The sequence below is a fragment of the Chrysemys picta genome, chromosome 1 (genome assembly GCF_011386835.1).
Source record: "Chrysemys picta bellii isolate R12L10 chromosome 1, ASM1138683v2, whole genome shotgun sequence".
Classification (NCBI taxonomy): Eukaryota; Metazoa; Chordata; order Testudines; family Emydidae; genus Chrysemys; species Chrysemys picta.
Window position 1 is genome coordinate 61267211 of NC_088791.1, and position 19395 is coordinate 61286605.

The window sequence follows — 19395 nt, forward strand, 5'->3', positions numbered from 1 at the left end:
TCCCCTGCCACTGTAATGGCTACTAAAAACACGATCTTCATTTAAATATGATGATCTTCTTTTGTAACCTCTGCTCCTTCTCTTTGGCAGGTCTTGGGCTCAAGGGGCAAACTCCTGAAAACACTGGGACTGATGAGGATGGAATGCCTTCTGCTTTACTGCTGGGGTGCAAATGCCCAGGGATTTCAGGGTTGCTCTAGAGCAGTGGTGAGCAACCTGTGGCCCGTCACAGTAATCTGATTGTGGGCCGCGAGACATTTTGCTGACGTTGACCGTCCACAGCTCCCAGTGGCCACGGTTCACCATTCCCGGGTGATGCATACATCCCTTTATACCCCCGAGAGTCCCCATGTTGGCTGAAGGACTTTGTGGTGTAACAGCCAAAGGAATTATTTTGAAGGTTTACATTGTATAATCTGTTAACATAAGGTTGTACCAATAAAATGTTTGGAGGGGAAATGTAGTATTTGGGAACAGCTGTTTATGAGGCGTAGCTCCTTTAAGAAACCAGAAAGTGGAGCCAAGAGGAGGAAGAGGAGGGGGCCTGGTAGGGGTCATGAGGAAGAGGAACCTAGAGGAGGTGCCGGTAAGACTCCTGGAATAAAGTTTGCCCTTGTTTGCATTTAAACCCAAGTGGTCTTCAAGTTACCAAAATACCAACCACAATTCCCATCCATGGAATATGTTCAGAATATACAGCAGAGTTCTGCAGAGCTGACAGGATGAGAATTTTGTCCTTGAGGTAAATACAGCTGAGTCTCAGTATATATTTGGTCAGATTCCTCCTCAAAAGGATAAGTAGTAAATATTGGGTGGAGATAAGCTGTATTTAAATTAATAGACAGACTCTCTGAGTCCCCAAATGATCTTCCTTAGCTTTGAAAATTTCCTTTTTGCCAACTCCCACATGGCAGGCCACCTATTTTTGGTGATTATCCTCGGGGGAGGGAGCTGGTGGGAAGATTATCTGGCATTCTTTCAGATGGGCTGTAATCTTCTTCTGTTTTCATACGTCACATGTTCTAGGACTGTGGTGGATCAGGTAGCCCAGAGTACATATGGTTCCCTTGCTGGACTTCAGGAAGCCCAAGAACTAACCAGAAATAGGATCTGGCTCCGCAACATTACCTGATGGCAAAGGTCCTCAAAGGGATTTTCATGGATTCATAGGTTTGTTAGAGGTACTATTAAAAACAACTAACTATCAAGGCCCAAATTGGTTGGATTTGGGACTCAGTTTCCCACTTTAACCTGCAACAGATTCCAAGTCCAGAGGAGACCATTGTAATGATCTAGTCTGACCTCCTAAATAACACATGCCATTAGGGTGACCAGATGTCCCAATTTTATAGGGACAGTCCCGATTTTTGAGTCTTTTTCTTATATAGGCTCCTATTACCCCCACCCCCTGTCCCGATTTTTCACACTTGCTGTCTGGTCACCCTACATGCCATAGAATTTACCAAAAATAATTCCTAGAGCAGATCTTTCAGAAAAACATCCATCCTTGATTTAAAAATTGTCAGTGAGGGAGAATCCCCATGACCCTTGGTAAAGTGTCCCAATGGCTAATTACTCTCACCATTAAAAATGTACTCCTTATTTCCAATCTGAATTTGTCTAGCTACAACTTCCAGCCATTGGATTATGTTATACCCTTCTCTGCTAGATTGAAGAGCTGATTATTAAATATTTGTTCCCAAATAGATACTTATAGACTGTAATCAAGTCACTCCTTAACATTCTGTTGGTTAAGCTAAATAGATTGAGCTCTTTGAGTCTATCACTATAAGGCAAGTTTTCTAATCCTTTAATCATTCTCATGGCTCTTTTCTGAACCTTCTCCAATTTATCAATTTTCTTCTTGAATTGTGAGCACCAGAACTAGACCGAGTATTAGAGAAGTGGTCGCACCAGTGCCAAATATCAAGATAAAATAACCTCTCTATTCCTGCTTGAGATTCCTCTCTTTATGCATCCTATCTCTTAGAACTGGAAGGGACCTTGAAAGGTCATCAAGTCCAGCCCCCTGCCTTCACTAGCAGGACCAAGTACTGATTTTGCCCCAGATCCTTAAGTGGCCCCCTCACGGATTGAACTCATAACCCTGGGTTTAGCAAGCCAATACTCAAACCACTGAGCTATCCCTCCCTCCCACATTAGCAGCTCATGTTCGGCTGATTATCTATCATGACCTCCAAATCTTTTTCAGAGTCACTGCTTTTTCAGAGTCATAGTTGAGGTAACTGGGCTTATTTAGTCTGCAGAAGAGAAGAGTGAGGGGGGATTTGATAGCAGCCTTCAAAGCCCTGGCTGGGATGATTTAGTTGGTGTTGGTCCTGCTTTGAGCAGGGGGTAGTCTAAATGATCTCCTGAGGTCTCTTCCAATCCTAACCTTCTATGATTCCCAGGATAGAATCCCCAATCATGTAAGTATGGCCTGCATTCTTTGTTCCTAGATGTATATATTTATATTTACATTTCAGCAAAGATAGGAGCCAGAGTTTAGTTAGATGGTTGTGGGGAGGAATGGGATATTTATTTTAATTTTAGAAGCTTTGTATTTTCTGTGATTTGGGGATTTTCTGTGAGGTTTCAAAAATTGCCTCTTTTCCTGATCTAGTCCAAGTATCCTTAACTTTCAACAATTCTTTTAAAATAAATTCAAAGAAATAAATATTTGAGCTGGGACCCTAATGAACTCGTCATTCTGATCAGAGACAGGTTTTACTGAGAATATGTCTACACTTGGAGTTGGGTGTGTGATTCATGCTAACTCTCAGAGAGCTAGCACTCTAAAAACAGTATCACTGCAACAGAGCGAAGGGCTGGCTTCCTCTAGTACTTGCCTCTGACAGACAAGTAACCCTGGGCAGCTAGCCCCTACCACTGTTTGTGCCTCCCTAGCAATACTCTACTTTTAGAGCACTAGCTTGATGAAAGCTAGAGTGATTATATCTCTTCAAGCTGGGACTCACACCCCCAGCTTGAACTAGACAGATATCCTTAATATAGATATCTAAATACCTAAAGAGATCAGTGCTTCCTGCAAGGTGAATATCTGGTCCATAGGCAAGAGATTAACTATATTTAAGGTTAGAAGAGCATAAATAATTATAGCTTTGTATATTTAAGGTAACAAAAATGAAATAATGATATTCAAAGAGTTGCATACATACCTTATGGTCTGTACAACCTAAACCTTTATAGATCTTCAGGACAAGACACATCAAATCTTCTGGTTTGCACTTGAGAATACCATTCCAGGCCTTGAACAAAGATGGTCGCAAACAGCAGCATGCTGTCAATCTCCTCCTTTCAAGACCTTACCCTAAACACCAATACCTTGTCTGCAGGAAGTAACTTTGTGCCAAGAATTGACTGTACTTAGAGAGATTAAGGCACAGAACAAGTTATCTTGCTATTTGTAACAGCTCCCCAATCAACATCACACACACAGATAAAAAAGAACAAAATAGCATTTTTCAGAAGATTTTACCTTGCTTGCATGTTTTTCAAAAAGTTAACTTGTAAGACCTTGTGTAAAAATACTGTCTAAAGATGCCTGCAATAACAATCATTTTACAAAAAGTAACGTTCAAGTGTGAGAGAAGGAAAAATGAGCATAACTCCTTCCTATTATACTCTTTGCTATCTATGGCTATTAGTAAGGTGAAGAGGAGAGTTCTCTCTCCCTCTCCCAAGTAGAAACTGTGGAAAATAAGCTGATTTGGAAGGAAGTAGTGAAAATGGATGTTGGCTGGATCCTAGCTACGAAGCGTGGATCAAGGCCCAAGCCTAGGTTGGAAGGGGGTGGAGGGTAGGGTGACCAAATAGCAACTGTGAAAAAAACGGGATGGGGGTGAGGGGTAATAGGTGCCTATATAAGAAAAAGTCCCCAAAAACAGGACTGTCCCTTTAAAAACGGGACATCTGGTCACCCTAGTGGGGGGTGACACAACAACAAGGCCTGAGTTCAGTCAAGAGGGTCAAGGCCAGAAGCAGCAGTCGGTACTTGTGTCATGCCATAGGATCAAATTGGAGCCTAGATCAATGAGCCACTCTGAGTCAGAGCAAAGTAGGTCAGCCCAAGCAGGGTGAGTGGAAGAGAGGCCGGGCAAGGTATCAGGAGCAGAGAAGGGAGCCAGAAACCAGGGCCAGGAATAAGGCAAGGTATCAGGAGTGCACATCAGGCTGTGTTGCAGCAGCAAGCCAGCTGCATAGGCAGCCTCTAGGTGTATTCTCTAGACCTTAAATACCATGCCTGGGCCAATCAAGAAAAGTGGTATGCACCACCCTCAGGGCCTCTATGGGTGGGACACCCAGTGGTGCTCAAGACCTTAGGGCTCATACGCTGCTGTTCCCCAGTTCAGAGCTATTGGGTGGTGGTGTGGACACAGCAGCTGCCCAGGAGCCAGCAGACCCAGACTTGGGGATCCTTACAAATGTAAACTGAGAATTAACTAAATACTGTGTATTTACATATAAAGCGATAGTACTACAGTCTCCCAGAGTAATTTGACTCCTCTAGAATTCACTGATCATAAAAGGGGATTAGTGTTTTTAACAGAGATTTGCAAGGCAACATGTCTGAGCTAAATGGCGACTGAACCTTAAGAGCTGCTGTTGTGTTTGGGGAGGAGGGCTAAAAGATCATAGCTAGAGAAAGAAATCTTTTAAATGAAGGACCGGAAAGTTAAGAGAGGTTTTCATGAGGTGGAACACTGCAGGATTGTACCTCTTAAACAACGGGACCTTAAGTACAGTACAAAGTAATAAGAAGGCTGAAGGGCTGATCTACAGGGCTGCTTTGTTGTACACTGGGATTGTACGATGGGCTACTTATTTTAATTCCTAAAAGACCTAAAGCATGATAATCACACAGCATCAAAGCCAATACCGTAGATTATAAACCATGAGAATGTCACATGATTTCATTTTTTACTTTTTAAAAGAATACTTGTTAAATTCTGTGGGCATTTTCCTTATTTCTGCAAAATTCTATATGACCTTTATAAATAAAGGAAAGAGGCCATCCATGCCCAAGGCAAACTTCAGAGACTTAACAATAAATTAACAATCAATGCAGAGCAAATTTCAAATATCAGGAATACTGGGCTTTATTTCTTTTCTTTTTTTTTGGCGGGGGGGGAGGGAATCTTGCGTGAAAAAATTGCACCCCAAACTAGCTGTTCAATAATGTGTGCCAAGAAATCCAAGGATGAAAATGGTGTTTCAAAATGCCATTCCCAAAAATACCCTTTTTCTACTGATAGAAATTCATGAAAAAGCAACTGCTTATAGTTCATCAGAAAAAAAACTCAAGTTATAAATTCATCAAAAAAATCACCAGACTGAAATGCCATTATAATCCAAGAATCAAGGAAATAATTCATCTACCTATTTATGAGCTTATGAATGCTTTACCAAGCAGCTAATGTGCTGTGTGCTACAGCAATTTTAAAATCAATCCAATGTGTCTGCAACTCTGATTCTTGAAAGATGCTCACTGTCATTACACAAAGTATGTAACTTATAAAAACCTTTCTTTAAAAAAAAAAAAGAATGAAAAGCCACCCAATTCCTTGTAAGGTTCCCAAGCAGAATTTTTCAGGTGCGCAGCAGTAGAGAACTACAAGAATTTTTAAAATAAATCTTCTTAATAAACATGAGTATGGAAAGGTGAGAAGACACCAAGTGATCAGAGTCAATGAAAAGAATTTTGAGATATACTTATCTATCTAGGTACTTATATAACCCCAGCACTACAGTATGACAGTTCCCATATGCAGCACAATGGATAATGACCACAACCTTGATTCTGCTTTGACTGAAGATATCTAATAGTGAGGTGATACTACTGCAACTAGTGGAATGTAGCAAGACTGAGCATTTTCATGTACTTACAGGTTCCATGTGATTCAAAACATCTGTTCAAACCAGCAGAGTTCTGGTGCCCATCTTGATGACCATACCATGCAAGCTTCTAGCATCATTCAGATTTAAGTTTTAACTGTACACCCTTTGGTTGGCAAGTTATGTTTGATTTTAACATAACAGACTAAAACTGCACAAATTTCAGAAAAGAACAGTTGTTAGTGTTTTGCAGGCAGTAAAACAGGCTAGGACACTGTATAACAACCAATGTAATAAAAAATAGAAACAGAATATTTTATTGCTTCCAAAATAACTGCATTCTCCTTATTTTTCCATAACAGCATATAAGTATTGTCTACTTTGCCAAAGAAAAATATTCCACTAAACTTTTATTTCAACACCAGGACTTTTTTTATCCTTTTAAATTTAGATCTGTACATGTCTGTGTATCATAGAATCATAGAATATTAGGGTTGGAAGAGACCTCAGGAAGTCATCTAGTCCAATCCCCTGCTCAAAGCAGGACCAACACCAACTAAATCATCCCAGCCAGGGCTTTGTCAGGCCAGGCCTTAAAAACCTCTAAGGATGGAGATTCCACCACCTCCCTAGGTAACCAATTCCAGTGTTTCACCACCCTCCTAGTGAAATAGTGTTTCCTAATATCCAACCTAGATCTCCCCCACTGCAACTTGAGACCATTGCTTCTTGTTCTGTCATCTTCCACCACTGAGAATAGCCTAGCTCCATCCTCTTTGGAACCCCCCTTCAGATAGTTGAAGGCTGCTATCAAATCCCCCCTCACTCTTCTCTTCTGCAGACTAAATAAGCCCAGTTCCCTCAGCCTCTCCTCGTAAGTCATGTGCCCCAGCCCCCTAATCATTTTCGTTGCCCTCCGCTGGACTCTCTCCAATGTGTCCACATCCCTTCTGTAGTGGGGGGACCAAAACTGGACGCAATACTCCAGGTGTGGCCTCACCAGTGCCGAATAGAGGGGAATAATCACTTCCCTCAATCTACTGGTAATGCTCCTACTAATACAGCCCAATATGCCATTGGTCTTCTTGGCAACAAGGGCACACTGCTAACTTATATCTAGCTTCTCATCCACTGTAATCCCCAGGTTCTTTTCTGCAGAACTGCCGCTTAGCCAAACCAGTTGGTCCCCAGCCTGTAGCCTTGCATGGGATTCTTCCTTCCTAAGTGCAGGACTCTGACTTGTCTTTGTTGAACCTCATCAGACTTTTTTTGGCCCAAGCCTCCAATTTGTCTAGGTCACTCTGGACCCTATCCCTACCCTCCAGCGTATCTACCTCTCCCCACAGCTTAGTGTCATCTGCAAACTTGCTGAGGGTGCAATTAATCCTATCATCCAGATCATTAATAAAGCTGTTGAAAAAACTGGCCCCAGGACCTACCCCTGGGGCACTCCGCTTGAGACCAGCTGCCAACTAGACATCAAGCTGTTGATCACTACCCATTGAGCCCGATCATCTAGCCAGCTTTCTATCCATACCCTTATAGTTCATTCATCCAATCCATACTTCTTTAACTTGCTGACAAGAATACTGTGGGAGACCATATCAAAAGCTTTGCTAAAGTCAAGATATATCACATCCACTGCTTTCCCCATATCCACAGAGCCACTTATCTCATCATAGAAGGCAATCAGGTTGGTCAGGCATGACTTGCCCCTGGTGAATCCATGTTGACTGTTCCTGATCACCTTCCTCTCCTCCAAGTGCTTCAAAATGGATTCCTTGAGGGCCTGCTCCATGATTTTGCTGGGGACTGAAGTGAGGCTGACCAGTCTGTAGTTCCCCAGGTTCTCTTTCTTCCCTTTTTTAAATATGGGCACTATATTTGCCTTTTTCCAAATGTCCTGGACCTTCCCCGATCCCCACGAATTTTCAGAGATAATGGCCAATGGCTCTGCAATCACATCAGCCAACTCCTTTAGCACCCTTGGATGCATTAGATCTGAACCCATGGACTTCTGCATGTCCAGCTTTTCTAAATAGTCCTTAACCTGTTCTTTCACCACTGAGGGCTACCCACCTCCTCCCCATACTGTGTTGCCCAGTGCAGCAGTCTGGGAGCTGACCTTGTCTGTGAAGACCGATGCAAAAAAAGCATTGAGTACTTCAGCTTTTTCCACATCAAGTGTCACTAGGTTGCCTCTCCCATTCAGTAAGGATCCCACACTTTCCCTGACCTTCTTCTTGTTGCGCGTACATAAGACAAAGCCCCAAATATTGGGACTGTCCCTATAAAATCCAGACATCTGGTCACCCTACTCCCAGCAGATGTCAGGGTGATTGAAGTTTCCCATTAGAACCAGAGCCTGTGATCTGGAAACTTCAGTTAGTTGTCCGAAGAAAGCCTCGTCTACCTCATCCTTCTGATCTGGTGGTCTATAGTACGCGCCCACCATGACATCACCCTTGTTGCTCTCACCTCTAAACTTAACCCAAAGACTCTCATCAGTTTCATACTGGAGCTCTGAGCAATCATACCGCTGTCTTACATACAAGCATACCGCTCTCTTGCATAAATTGTCTCTCGTAAAATAGAGCAAGAAAACAGTTAAATTATTCACAACAAATTTATATATATGCTCTAATGACAGTTGCAAATGCTCAGCACCTCTCTGGATTGTCTGGATTGGTTTTGAGGATCTGAAATAGAGCGTGTAAACCCCGCCCTGGTGATGAAGGGGTTAAAGAGTTGCTGTGGGCAAAGCTGGCCCTGGGCCCCCCCGATCTGTCTATCATATACAGGCAGAATAAACGCTTAAACGCAGATAAAAGACTGTGCTGAGCAGCAATAAGAGAGGGCAGATTGACCGATCCCCCTCATGCTTTCAAAGAGACAACAGGCTCTGGTATTCTGGCCGGGTAGAATAGATTTGGCAAGCCTCACAGTGAGCCATTAGGTGATTGGTACTGCTACCTCTCTACCCCTTTCAGAATTAGGGAATTTGGGATTATGTTAAAGGGACCAGGGGTGGCAGCCAAAAGCCCCACCCACCTCAAACACAGTTGGGATTATTTAACCCAATTTTGTACCATGGAGACTCCTTCTTCAGGCAGATGGATTTTCATCCTCCAGATGGTAGGAGATGCCCATCAGCAACCCTAGGACCATGACAGGATCTAACCATTCCCTTGATGGCCCCTCATAGGGTCAGGACTAGATTAAGGTAATCTGAGGGCCTAGGCACACATTCCCCCCATAACTATGCCCCCCTCAACCCTCCCTCACTGCGTTTGTGAAGGTGGCAGAGTCCTTGCCCCTTCCCTGAGAGTCAGGAGTAGCAGCATGGTGTAGCAACCTGCATGAAACTTGGAGGGAAAAGCCCAGGTTGTAGGAGAGAAGAGTTTGGCAGAGGCATGAGGAAACCAGTCTGTGTGCACCTGGCTGTAATGCTGGCTGAAAATGCAACATCTCTAAATAGTTCTCCTACTAAAGAGCCAGTTTAGGTTTAGAAACATGGAGTCTTCTCATGTTATTACCCAGCACATGAAACATATGGGGTCTGCTCCTTTCCCTCGGGAACAGCAGCAAGGAAAGCCACCTTACTTACACCCTGGTTGTTGGGGTATCTGCTTGAGGGGTGAGCCAGGCTCCCTGCAGTCTTCTCCTTCTATCACACACAGTCCTTTGCTGGGGTGATGTTGGAGGAGCACCCTGAAGTAGTGGGTCTAGAAGTTAACACCCCGTTGAGATTCACAAGTCTCTCAGGCCTGGCCTATACTACAGAGTTAGGTCGAAGGAAGCCGCCTTAAGTCGACCTGTTAATGTATGTGTCTACACTACTGGGTCCTTTACGTTGACCTAAGTCGCCTCTGATGTCGACTTCTGTAATCCACGTCTGTGAGAGGCATAGCACTTAGTTCGATTTTCATGGGCCGACTGCGAGGTAATGCAGATGCAGCATTGTATACTTCGACTTAATTGGCCTCCCGGTGGTGTCCCACAATGCTCATATGTGACCGCTCTGGAGATCATTCTCAATTCTGCTGCACTGCAGCCAGGTACACAGGAAACAGCCCCTCCCTTGCTAAAGCCCCAGGAACTTTTGATTTCCCATTTCCTGTTTAATCAGCATTGGGAGCGTGCCAGCTTGAGCACAGCTGATCATGGAGACTACAAGCTTCAAACGCGCTCCACCCTGGTCTGCACAGGAGGTGGTGTATCTCATTGCTGTGTGAGGAGAAGAGTCTGTGCAGGCAGAACTCCAATCCAGTAGAAGAAATGCTGACATCTAGGCAAAGATCACACATGGAATGGGGGAAAAGGGCTACACAAGGGACACACAGCAGCACCATGTGAAAATAAAAGAACTTTGCCAAGCGTACCAGAAGGCAAGGGAGGCGAACAGTCATTCTTGTGCTGAGCCCCACACATGCAGGTTCTACAACGAGCTGCATGCGATTCTCGGGTGGTGACCCTACCAGCACCCCCACAAGCAACATGGACACCTCACAGGTGTCTGAGTCTAGGGACAACAGGGAGGAGGATATGATGGTTGAGAAAGAGGAGGAGGAGGAGAATGGGAGACAGACGAGCAGTGGATCCATTCTCACCGAGAGCCAGGAAATATTTTTAACCCTGGAGCCCTGTTGGTCACAGAACATCACGGAGACCAACGGTGATGCCGGGGAAGGCACCTCTGGTGAGTCTACAGTTACAATCAAAGTCCAGTTAAACTTTAGTGGGCATACACATTTGGTGGCATTGCATGTTTACTGTGAAGAAAAAGCGAGGTGCTGTGGTTCTCTGCTTACAAGAAGCCACTCCAGCTACACAGAGGGTTGGCCCCAGAAAGACTGTTTATGTGGACTGGGATAGCCTGGGAATCCTCCATGGATATCTCTAGGAAACTTTCATGGAGGTACTCTGCAATCCTTTGCAGAAGGTTTCTGGGCAGGGCAGTCTTATTTCCTCCACCATGGTAGGACACTTTTCCATGCAACTGTTGAATTAATTCTGCTGGCATCATTGCAGTACACAGCATAAGGACTGGGTCTATACCCGAACACTTGCAGCATCTCCTTCATTTCCACCTCTGTTACCCTCAGGAGACTGATATCACATAGGGTCATCCACTGCTTAGTGAAGAGGGAGAAACAGTATCAGGAAACTTGGAAATGGCAGAGATGCTTAATGACTTCTTTGTTTCGGTCTTCACTGAGAAGTTTGAAGGAATGCCTAACATAGTGAATGCTAATGGGAAGGGGGTAGGTTTAGCAGATAAAATAAAAAAAGAACAAGTTAAAAATCACTTAGAAAAGTTAGATGCCTGCATGTCAGCAGGGCCTGATGAAATGCATCCTAGAATACTCAAGGAGCTAATAGAGGAGGTATCTGAGCCTCTAGCTATTATCTTTGGAAAATCATGGGAGACAGAAGAGATTCCAGAAGACTGGAAGAGGGCAAATATAGTGCCCATCTATAAAAAGGGAAATAAAAACAACCCAGGAAACTACAGACCAGTTAGTTTAACTTCTGTGCCAGGGAAGATAATGGAGCAAGTAATTAAGGAAATCATCTGCAAACACTTGGAAGGTGGTAAGGTGATAGGGAACAGCCAGCATGGATTTGTGAAGAACAAATCATGTCAAACCAATCTGATAGCTTTCTTTGATAGGATAACGAGCCTTGTGGATAAGGGTGAAGCTGTGGATGTGGTATACCTAGACTTTAGTAAGGCATTTGATACAGTCTCGCATGATATTCTTATCGATAAACTAGGCAAATACAATTTAGATGGGGCTACTATAAGGTGGGTGCATAACTGGCTGGATAACCGTACTCAGAGAGTTGTTATTAATGGTTCCCAATCCTGCTGGAAAGGCATAACGAGTGGGGTACTGCAGGGGTCTGTTTTGGGACCGGCTCTGTTCAATATCTTCATCAACGACGTAGATATTGGCATAGAAAGTACGCTTATTAAGTTTGCGGATGATACCAAACTGGGAGGGATTGCAACTGCTTTGGAGGACAGGGTCATAATTCAAAATGATCTGGACAAATTGGAGAAATGGTCTGAGGTAAACAGGATGAAGTTTAACAAAGACAAATGCAAAGTGCTCCACTTAGGAAGAAAAAATCAGTTTCACACATACAGAATGGGAAGAGACTGTCTAGGAAGGAGTACGGCAGAAAGGGATCTAGGGGTTATAGTGGACCACAAGCTAAATATGAGTCAACAGCGCGATGCTGTTGCAAAAAAAGCAAACATGATTCTGGGATGTATTAACAGGTTTGTTGTGAGCAAGACACGAGAAGTCATTCTTCCGCTCTACTCTGCTCTGGTTAGGCCTCAGCTGGAGTATTGTGTCCAGTTCTGGGCACCGCATTTTAAAAAAAGATGTGGAGAAATTGGAAAGGGTCCAGAGAAGAGCAACAAGAATGATTAAAGGTCTTGAGAACATGACCTATGAAAGAAGGCTGAAAGAATTGGGTTTGTTTAGTTTGGAAAAGAGAAAACTGAGAGGGGACATGATAGCAGTTTTCAGGTATTTAAAAGGGTGTCATAAGGAGGAGGGAGAAAACTTGTTCACCTTAGCCTCTAAGGATAGAACAAGAAGCAATGGGTTTAAACTGCAGCAAGGGAGGTCTAGGTTGGACATTAGGAAAAAGTTCCTAACTGTCAGGGTGGTTAAACACTGGAATAAATTGCCTAGGGAGGTTGTGGAATCTCCATCTCTGGAGATATTTAAGAGTAGGTTAGATAAATGTCTATCAGGGATGGTCTAGACAGTATTTCGTCCTGCCGTGTGGGCAGGGGACTGGACTCGATGACCTCTTGAGGTCCCTTCCAGTCCTAGAATCTATGAATCTAGGGGAAATGGGGGAAGTTCTCATTAAAGTGCTCTTACATGGGAAAAAAGGGCATGTAGACCCACCCTGACCCACCCCATTCCGGATTGCCGAACCACACAGCCGCTAATGTGCCTTTACTGTGCTCAGCATGGGTTGGCAAATAGTTTAAGTGGCTGACAGGGGACTGGGGCCCCACATGTAAGATTCCGCAATTTGGGAGTTAAAACCCTCCCCTCTTCTCCTCCCCTGTTTGTAAACAGCTTCCCTTGGTGCTATGGGGAAGGGCCATTGTTTGACTAGCTACCTGTGCTCCCGACATAAGCCTGTCATAAACTTCATTAAAAATGTGGTCACCCATGACCCTGGGGGGGCTACTCACCATGGCTGGTACAGCAAATCGGCACAGTGAATGGTCACGGATTCTGATTATGTTATGGCTTTCACCTCGAGTTAATAAGGTTTGGGGTTTTTTTATGAAAACGGCCTTGCTATGGAAACATTTTATTCATGTACAATGGCTCCTTTATTTTTTCCCCTGACTGACAGCTGGAAATGTGTCCTTCAGTGTGTCATCAATACCTGAAAGCAGACTTTCGGTGATTAGGAGGAGGAGAAAGAGAATGCGGGAGGACATGTTCACCAAGATAATGAATGCCTCTGGGACTACTGACACAGAGCTGAGAGCATGGAGGATTTCACTGTCCGAGAAGTTAGACATGGACATGGAGAGCAGGAAAGCTTCCAATGAGCAAGAGCATGCGGTGCAGGATGAGATGCATCAGATTATGAGGAATCAAGCAGACATGTTGAGGCATCTTGTTGAACTACAGGAACAGAAGCAGGAGGATAGAGTCCCCCTGCAGATCCTGGTGGACAGCCAGCCAGCATCGCCTTGCGCAGAATCACCCTCCCCCAAGCGTTCCGTTCACTTAACTTGGGAAAGGGGAGGTACAAGGAACAGAACACACCCATTCACAAACCTTTGATGGTCTGGAATGCTGTGTTATGTTACACAGTTGAAAATGTTTCTGCCATTCCAACTTTACAACCCCTTTTCCCTAAGGTTACCTTTTCTTTCTGTTCTCCCTCTTTACTTATGTTTGTTAAATAAAGTAAATGGATTTGAGAAATAAATGTTCTTTATTGAGTAGAAGCAGTGGGCTTGGGCAGAGGGTTGGCTTTACAGGGACAGTGATACAAGGCAGGTGAAGGTTTGGGAAAGCACAGTATAGACAAGCAGCTCACATTACTGTGACTCATTACTGAAATGGTTTTTCAAAGCTTAGCGGATATGCAGCACCCCTTGCTGTGCTCTTCTCATTGCCCTGGTGTCTGGCTGCTCAAAAATGGCGGTCATGAGATCTATCTCAGCTGCCCACCCCTGCGGAAAACTTTCCTCCTTTTTCTCACAGATATTACGGAACACACAGCAGGCAGCTATAACCAGGGAGATGTTCTCCTCACTAAGGTCCAACCTTGTTAGTAGACTTCTCCAGTGCCCTTTCAAATGACCAAAGGCACATTCAACCATCATTCTGCACTTGCTGAGCCTATAGTTGAACCATTCCTTACTGCTGTCCAGACGGCTGGTGTATGGCTTCATTAGCCATGGGAGCAAGGGGTAGGCTATAGGCATCTCAATGTCATCAATGTTAATTACGTGGTCTGGAAAGAAAGTCCAGGATTTTAGCTTTTTGAACAGACCCTAGTTTCTAAAGATGTGCACGGCATGAACCTTTCCCAACCATCCCACGTTGATGTCGGTCTGCAACACCATTGAAAAGCATCCCTTTTGGTTCATGTACATTTTGGCAAGGTGGTCTGGTGCCAAGATGGGGATATGCATGCCATCTATCGCCATACCGCAATTAGGGAACCCCATCGTGGCAAAATCATCCACTATGTCCCGCACATTTCCCAGACTCACTCCCTTTGTAGCTGAAGTCGATTAATGGCCCTGCACACTTGGAGCACAGCAGCTCCCATGGTTAATTTACCTGCTCCAAATTGACTCCCCACTGACCGGTAACTGTCCAGTTGCAAGCTTCCAAAGAGCAATCGCCACTTGCTTCTCCACTGTCAGAGCAGCTCTCATTTTTGTGTCGCTGAACTGCAATGCAGGGGAAAGCTCTGCACAAAGTTCCTGGAAAGTGGCCTTCTGCATTTGAAAGTTCTGTAGCCACTGCTCATCATCCCATACCTGCAAAACGATGCGGTCCCACCAGTCAGTGCTTGTTTCACGGGACCAAAAACGGCACTCAACAGAGTGCAGCTGCTCTGTGACTGCCAGCAACAACTGTGAATTGTTTTTTTCAATGGCTTGCAGCAGGGCTGATTGCAGCTATGTTCTGCTACTTCAGCTCTCGAAATACTGCAGGAGAAGGTGAGAGGTGTTTGAGATGCTCACAGCAAGGGTGCACAACTGAGCTGGCTCCATGCTTCTGAAATTATGGCGTATGTGTGGCAGTTTTAAGGCACGTAAACCACTGGATTGTTTGCCATTGATGTGAGGGAGGGAGCACAGTGCATCATGGGATGCTGATGCAATGTTTCCATTCTCCCCTGCGACATTGTTTTGGTCCCATGAGGCATTGCACAAACTTCCCAACACACACTGCGGCAAGTTGCACTTTAGGATAGCTACCCGCGATGCACTGCTCTGTGCATCAATTCAGGTGCTGCTAGTGAGGACACTCCAACGAGACAATAAGCATAGTATGGCCACACACAATAGAATTCATTAATTCGGGGACTTGAGGTCAAATTAGATAAAATCGACTTAATTTTGTAGTGTAGACAAGCCCTCAGCTGTTGTCTCAGACTGTCTGAAGAGCCAGGCAGATCTCACCATATAGTTAGTGTTCAGTTCATATTTTTCAGCATTTCTTTACCACCGTGAGGGATAGAAACCTTTTATTTTTAACATGAAAACTGTGATTCAAACTAATCATAGACTCCAGGAGCCAGGGCCCCAGGCACAGCCCTATAGTTCCTATGGGGACATATGCACAGCAGAAAAAATCCCCACAGCACCAAGTCTCGGAACTTGGGTCAAAGGACTCAGGGGCAAGTTACCGGGCTACAAATAGCACTGTATATGTTCCTGCTCAGGCTGCAGCCCAGATTCTGAAACCTGAAGAGGGGGTGGGTCTCAGAGCCCAGGCTCCAGCCTGAGCAGGAATGTCTGCACTGCTATTTTTAGTTCACAGGACCAACCCTGGGAGCCCGAGTCAATTGGCCTGCTGCATCGAGCCAGAAAAAGAATCATATTAATAAAATAGATCAAATTCTGATTATTATTATTTACAGCTATTTAATGAATTCAGATAAAATCAGTTTACTGAAAAGTTGACTCTCTTACTTCAAACTTCCGTACTGAAAATCTATTTTGATGAGGTTTTTAGGACTAAGAGTTTTGTTTTCATTAATAAGCAGATGGCAGCTTTTGTTGGAGGTTTTGTTGTTATTTGTTGGGTTTTAGTTTTTGGTTTGAATAGGTGTGACAGCCATTTTATCCTGCTACTACTGTATTTTAGCACATTTAATTGCTAAGTTCAAAGAAAAGTCACAATTCCTCCCCAAGCAGATGGTGAAAATTGTTTTTAAAAAGAGTAGTGAGACTCTTTCCAGCATACTTTCACAGCTTTCTGGGGTCTGTTCTCTGTTCAGTATAGATGCATAACAGAACATGGGAATGTGCCTCTACAGTGAAATGAGTCCCAAATCTGCAAGGTGCTGAGTGCTCTAGCCCAGATTTCCCACTGGGACTGCTCACATTCCTAATGATTTTTTAGTTAGCTGGTGGTTACACACACACACGGCAAAAAAAAAAAAAAATTTAACTGAAAAAAATTCTGTTCAATGCAACCTGAACACAAACCCCAAACATTTCAACAAAGCAACAAAACTTTCCTTTTGGATGGAACAAAATATGTTTCATTTTGTTTCTGGGCATTTTTAACTTAAACAAAAAGGAAAGGAAAGGAAATGATAGTCTAGAATCACAAAACAGCTAGAAAGGGTGCAGCGGGCGGCTTCCCAATAACTTTTATCCCAATAGTTAGAACACTCACCTGGGATATGAAAGATGCAGACTCAAGTCCTTACTCCAGTGACCAATTGATACAAATCAGAACAACTTCAACAGGAGAAATTGAGAGCTCCACACCTAATGCCTAATAGCCCAGTGTTTGGGCACTTTCATCTGCATTTGAGGAGATTTAGGTTCAATCCCCCCCCCCACCCTGATGTCAAGAAGGGATTTGAACATAGGTTACAGTTATTGCGGGAGGGGTGTCTTGAAGTGGTTCCACTGTGTATAGAATACATGAATAGTCATTGGAAACCTTTTTTTCCAGAGAGAGAGGGAGAGACTTAATAATAATAATCTATGGAGATATACCTATCTCATAGAACCTGAAGGGACACTGAAAGGTCATTGAGTCCAGCCCCCTGCCTTTAGTAGCAGGACTCAGTACTGATTTTGCCCCAGATCCCCAAGTGGCCCCCTCAAGGATTGAACTCACAACCCTGGGTTTAGCAGGCCAATGCTCAAACCACTGAGCTATCCCCTCCCCCTGACTTGATTGGCCAGTGATTAGGGAATGAGCGGGGGGGGGGAAGAGGAAGAAAAAAATATAAAAATAGACTCAATTTCAAAAATGTGAAATTTTTAAATTTAAATTTTTCATTTTCAACAAAAAACAGAATATTTTGAAAAGCCAAAACTTCTTCATGAATGTCTGCTATTTGGGGGAAGGCCAAATATCATATTAAAAAGATCTAAATAAAAATGTTGACCGACTTTATTCATGTTTTCATGCAGACTAAGATTCACGCACTTTGCTGAAAGCCAGGCCAAAGCCCAAGCAGTGCTTAAGCTCTCAAAATAAGCCCTAACGCAGAATGAGCAGTGAATGACAGTACTTGTTTGGGAAATGGAAAGTATGATACTTCTATAGTGATTATCAGAGGGGTAGCCGTGTTAGTCTGGATCTGTAAAAGCAGCAAAGAGTCCTGTGGCACCTTATAAACTAACAGACGTATTGGAGCATGAGCTTTCGTGGGTGAATACCTGCTTTGTCGGATGCATGTATCCTGTATCAGTCTGAACATAATTAATTGTAACATTCCTATAGTAAGCATTACTTTCAAAAATACAAATCCTTGGATCTTGGCAAAGAGTGCACAATCTGAGTGGAAAGGGGATGACAACTCAAAGTCACCTATCTGTTCTGATTTTGGGGCCCTGCCCACACCAAAACTTGAAGCTGCTGCAACTTCCAATAAAGCACTCTCAGGATTTGTCCTAAGTTACACCAGCAGTAATGGTCTACTAAGCCATGTTCTGACAGACAAGGATTGCTGGAGGCAAAGTGCTGTGGCCACAACCCCTCTGGCCCCAACTTGCTCCAATGGATCTCGTGCATATATAACAGTAAGTATTAAATAGTTTTTTCCACAGAAATTTAACTCTGATCCCGTAGAAGTCTTGTATCAATTGCCCATTGCTTGTTACACAGACTTGCAAACCCTTTGGAGCCAGAACTTAGTCTACCTAAATGTTTGCCTAGCACAGCCTTGAATGGAGGTCAAGGGGTGCCACTGCCATCGTAATAAATAATAATACTATCTCAGTAACATAAAATCCAACCAGCCATTGAGTAAGCAGTTAACAGTTCAGTAATATTAATCAGGATAATTGAGTATCTGGAAAATATTCCACATTTCTGTAATAAAAGTATGAACCCTTACACAGTCATACATAGACTGAGAGAACATGAATAAAACATATTATGTTATGCACCATTAAGTAGATCAGCTATTATGTTTCCTAATTTTCAGTAATGTAGTTAAGAGACAGAGAGAGACACTAGGGCAAAGAGGGAGTGAGAGAAATGTAACATTGTCATTTAATATATGTTCACTTTACTCCTTCATAACAATCTGATTAATAAAAATACTAATTTTCTGCTCAGTGGTACTGGCAAAAGAATAAGTTTTGGTCTTACATAAGACTTTTTATATAAATGCTTTTCAATCCTGAGATAGCTAACAAGTTAGTTATAAGAGCGCTTGTATAATGTTATAATACAAAGCAGGGGTTATCACACATTTCGCATCTAAATGTATTGTAAAAAATTGCATCTAGTCATTGCTGGTTTGACTGACTGGAACTAAACATGGTGGGAATAAAATACACATTCTGTTTCAAACACAGAAGAAAGGATGAGCTCATTAAAATGATTTGCTGATATGACTTAAAACAATTTATTTAATCTTTACCTTTTTTATGTAAATATCTTTCAACTAAGGATTTAAAAAGCATAATTTAAAATAGATTTTGTAAAGTATAATTAGATGCTCTGTCAGATGGGAAGACAAATTAAAAGTGCAATTCACACTGTTATAGCAGCATTGCCACCAAGGAGTTACTAATCTTTTACACAATACTCACAGCAGAATGTAGTCCAATCTCCGTAGGGCACGTGATTATAGACTTGCAGGGAAACTGGGATTTAAATTATTCATCAATGCAGATTTCCTTTTGCAGAAAAATTAGCGTGCCACATAAATAGCAAACTGTTAATTCTTGGCTTTTTGCAAATTAACTGCCTGGTAATGGCATCAGTTACTACCAGTTAGTTTTACTAGCAGTTACAGTAGCAATACACTGTCAAACAGACA

The 19395-nt window shown here is 43.2% G+C and overlaps 1 protein-coding gene across 6 annotated transcripts in view; it reads right to left on the bottom strand.

Moving 5' to 3' along the window:
* Positions 1-19395, bottom strand: part of TAFA2 (TAFA chemokine like family member 2) — a 311638-nt gene that overhangs the window by 97571 nt on the left and 194672 nt on the right. The gene's annotated exons all lie outside the window — the stretch shown is intronic.